The sequence below is a fragment of the Rana temporaria genome (genome assembly GCF_905171775.1).
Source record: "Rana temporaria chromosome 12 unlocalized genomic scaffold, aRanTem1.1 chr12y, whole genome shotgun sequence".
NCBI classification, from domain to species: Eukaryota; Metazoa; Chordata; class Amphibia; order Anura; family Ranidae; genus Rana; species Rana temporaria.
This window is the reverse complement of record NW_024404492.1, coordinates 49,200-54,171: the sequence shown is the minus strand read 5'-3', so window position 1 is coordinate 54,171 and position 4,972 is coordinate 49,200.

The window sequence follows — 4,972 nt, the reverse complement described above, 5'->3', positions numbered from 1 at the left end:
GACAGGGTGGAAGAGGGACGGGGTGAAGGGGGGCGGTGGAAGGGGAGAATGAAGGCAGTGTAGAGTGTGTGGGATATGGGGGGCCCCCAATAATACGATCCATAGAGGAGAGGACGAGGGGTTAACCAGAGGAGAGATGAACTTCCCGGGATGCCAAAGTATGTTGTGTTGGCGTTCCCAGCAGACAAGCTCCGCCTCCACTCTGCATATTTCTATCATGAGCAGACTGTGTGCTCCAACCCCCACCTCACACCACCAACAATGCAGCAAGACGAGGGAGACTCCCATCTACATTGTATCCTTGCAGGAAGAACACCGACCAGCCAGACTGTCCATTCTGCTGTCACTGGAACACACAGAGCGATCCTTCCACCGATCCCCAAACCAAGATCAACTCCCTCCATAAAGATCATTGTGTGGATGATCTTCCTGGTCAGGGCAGGGATGGGGTCAGTGGGCAGGTCAGGGCAGGGATGGGGTCAAGGGTGCCAGGATCAGGTCAGGGGGCAGGGATCAGGTCAGGGATGGGGTCAGGGTGCAGGTACAGGGTCAGAGACAGGGATTGGGGTAGAGGGCAGGGATCGGGTCAGGGCGCAGGGATCAGGATAGGGTGCAGGGATCGGGTCAGGGCGCAGGGATCGGGTCAGGGAAGGGGTCAGGGATCGGGGGCAGGGATGGGTCAGGGATTGGGGCAGAGGGCAGGGATCGGGTCAGGGTGCAGGGATCAGGATAGGGTGCAGGGATCGGGTCAGGGCGCAGGGATCGGGTCAGGGATCGGGGGCAGGGATGGGTCAGGGCGCAGGGATCGGTCAGGGGACAGGGACGGGGTCAGGGATCGGGTCAGGGGGCGGGGATCAGGATAGGGTGCAGGGATCGGGTCAGGGCGCAGGGATCGGGTCAGGGGACAGGTCAGGACGCAGAGATCGGGTCAGGGAAGGGGTCAGGGATGGGTCAGGGATCGGGGCAGAGGGCAGGGATCGGGTCATGGCGCAGGGATCGGGTCAGGGCGCAGGGATCGGGTCAGGGGACAGGTCAGGGCGCAGAGATCGGGTCAGGGAAGGGGTCAGGGATGGGTCAGGGATCGGGGCAGAGGGCAGGGATCGGGTCATGGCGCAGGGATCGGGTCAGGGGACGGGGACAGGGATCGGGTCATGGCGCAGGGATCGGGTCAGGGGACGGGGACAGGGATCGGGTCAGGGGGCGGGGCAGAGGGCAGGTTGAATGTACCTACATTTTGGGCAGTTGCAGGGAATCACTGTCAGAATGTACATGTAACGGACACATGCATGCTGCCGAGACAGTTATAATCTTCGTGCAGGGGGACTACAAGGAACTGCATGGCTTGTCACAAGTGAATGTACCACATTGTATTCTGAGCTCAAAGGGTTAATTGGACAAGTTTCTTTTCATTGTTGAATGCTAATGTTCCCTTCGCATAGATAATGAACTCTCTTTTGTGTGCAGGTAAACAGCCCCCTGTGAGGTGTATGCTGATGGGGATTATGTGTGAGTGATAATTGTTTTAAAGGTTAATTGAATTCTATGTGCCTGGCCAGGAAATGTTAAGTGGGGTGAGGTGCCGAAGCGTCTAGAAACTGGCCAAGTGATTAATTCAAGGAGATGTCATTGTTTCAGGGGGTCTGTGTTGAAGCCCCCTACTGGGAAAAGGGGAGGGCGGAAACTGTCATTGTTCTTGTAACAGTTGTAACCAGATATAAGCAGGTGAAATATGCCAAATAAAGGCAGTCTGCTTGACCCTCCAAACGTAGCACGTCTCGTTTCTTGGAAGGGCGTTCGATGGGAGATACCGGCGGTACCTGCATATCGCAGCTTGCCAGGGAAAAGGACGTCTCCAACGGCCGATACCCCTCACTACCAGTGGGTAGCCGTTACAGTACAGAACGAGCCCTGACCTCAATCCCGTGAGGTTCTGTGGAACTCATGGAATAGCCGTCTGCTAAGTTCAAGTGACGACCTAAAATTCTTCTAAAAGTCTTGGAACCTTTTACGGCCCCTTTCACACTTGTGTGACTTTGCCCTGCAACTTGGGGCTGCAAAGTCACATGACAAGTCGCACCGCATGATTTCCAATGAGTGACGTTCATATCTGTGTGACTTCAAAGTAGTCCCTGCAATGACTTTGGTGGGACTTTGACGGGACTGGAGGTCCATAGACTACAACATTACACCGGCATTGCTGCAAGACGCATCAAAATTGCGGCAAAATAATGTGATTTTCAGGCCACACAAGTGTGAAAGAGGCAAGTTGTGTAAATCGATCAGTAAAATAAAGAGTACGGTGCCAGACACAGGCTCCTTCAATCAGAGACCCGGGGCACCTTCAGTGATTGGACACAGGCTCCTTCAATCAGAGACCCGGGGCACCTTCAGTGATTGGACACCGGCTCCTTCAGAGACCCGGGGCACCTTCAGTGATTGGACACAGGCTCCTTCAGAGACCCGGGGCACCTTCAGTGATTGGACACAGGCTCCTTCAGAGACCCGGGGCACCTTCAGTGATTGGACACAGGCTCCTTCAGAGACCCGGGGCACCTTCGGTGATTGCACACAGGCTCCTTCAATCAGAGACCCGGGGCACCTTCAGTGATTGGACACCGGCTGCTTCAGAGACCCGGGGCACCTTCAGTGATTGGACACAGGCTCCTTCAGAGACCCGGGGCACCTTCAGTGATTGGACACAGGCTCCTTCAGAGACCCGGGGCACCTTCAGTGATTGGACACAGGCTCCTTCAGAGACCCGGGGCACCTTCGGTGATTGGACACAGGCTCCTTCAATCAGAGACCCGGGGCACCTTCAGTGATTGGACACCGGCTCCTTCAGAGACCCGGGGCACCTTCAGTGATTGGACACAGGCTCCTTCAGAGACCCGGGGCACCTTCAGTGATTGGACACAGGCTCCTTCAGAGACCCGGGGCACCTTCAGTGATTGGACACAGGCTCCTTCAGAGACCCGGGGCACCTTCAGTGATTGGACACAGGCTCCTTCAGAGACCCGGGGCACCTTCGGTGATTGGACACAGGCTCCTTCAATCAGAGACCCGGGGCACCTTCGGTGATTGGACACAGGCTCCTTCAGAGACCCGGGGCACCTTCGGTGATTGGACACCGGCTCCTTCAGAGACCCGGGGCACCTTTAGTGATTGGACACAGGCTCCTTCAGAGACCTGGGGCACCTTCGGTGATTGGACACAGGCTCCTTCAATCAGAGACCTGGGGCACCTTCGGTGATTGGACACCGGCTCCTTCAGAGACCCAGGGTGTGACGGTATTACAATGATATCCCCGTCAACGTTCCCTTCTTCCCATAACAAAAATCACCCCAATATTCCACGAGGAGGAATATTCCTGGAGTCGCCCAGAAAGCCACACATGCCAAGCTTACTGCTGGAACAACACACTTTAATGGTTTTCTTCTCAGCTTTTTATACAGTCCAAGACATTAAAGCAACAATGAGATCTCCACCCCCCCTAATCACACACTAAGGCTAATTACTAAAACATTCTAGACAGGTCGGCACCGACCGATAATTATCATGTCTAATCACTGCACATTCCTTAAACAGCATAACAACAAACCACCTTCACACACTGAGTTTCCTAGGCAGACGTTTCATCCCTGCATCCAGTTTGACACCTAGTAACACCTCTGAGCATCACTAGGTTGTAGACAGTGTTATCACACAATTAAAGGCCTTTCAAAAGCTAGCCTTATTTAACATATGAACAGTCTGTTACACAGAGAGATGAGTCACACATGAAACCACCTGTTACCTCTAACCCACAGCATTAAATTAGCAGGGAGAATTAAACTGAAGCATATATAGGCAATTGCATCACACAGGGCACCTTCAGTGATTGGACACAGGCTCCTTCAATCAGAGACCCGGGGCACCTTCGGTGATTGGACACCGGCTCCTTCAATCAGAGACCCGGGGCACCTTCAGTGATTGGACACAGGCTCCTTCAATCAGAGACCCGGGGCACCTTTGGTGATTGGACACCGGCTCCTTCAGAGACCCGGGGCACCTTCGGTGATTGGACACAGGCTCCTTCAATCAGAGACCCGGGGCACCTTTAGTGATTGGACACAGGCTCCTTCAGAGACCCGGGGCACCTTTAGTGATTGGACACAGGCTCCTTCAATCAGAGACCCGGGGCACCTTCAGTGATTGGACACAGGCTCCTTCAATCAGAGACCCGGGGCACCTTCAGTGATTGGACACCGGCTCCTTCAATCAGAGACCCGGGGCACCTTCGGTGATTGGACACCGACTCCTTCAGAGACCCGGGGCACCTTCGGTGATTGGACACCGACTCCTTCAATCAGAGACCGGGGTACCTTCGGTGATTGGACACAAGCTCCTTCAAATCAGAGACCAGGGGCACCTTCGGTGATTGGACACAAGCTCCTTCAATCAGAGACCAGGGGCACCTTCGGTGATTGGACACAGGCTCCTTCAGAGACCCGGGGCACCTTCGGTGATTGGACACCAACTCCTTCAAAGACTGGGGCACCTTCGGGGATTGGACACCGGCTCCTTCAGAGACTGGGGCACCTTCAGTGATTGGACACAGGCTCCTTCAAATCAGAGACTGGGGCACCTTCGAGGACTGGACACCGGCTCCTTCAGAGACTGGGGCACCTTCAGGTGATTGGACACTGGTGGGCTGTATTGTGGGAAGGTCCATATAGCCCCTCCTATTCCCAACAAGCCATAGGATGAAGCCAGGACCAGGGGGACAGTGTCCGGCATTATTATGGGGATTACAGGCAAGTCCTCTTTTATGGGACAGGATTGAGGTCTGGCTGTGCTCGGATTGGATCGTACAGGACACATATGGGCTCCATAGACTCTGGGATTTCCCCAAGCAGTAGAACACAGAGCTGGGCATTACAACAACAATGCCAACAAAGGCAGTGCGGTCCTGAACTCAAAAAGTGGCCTAAAC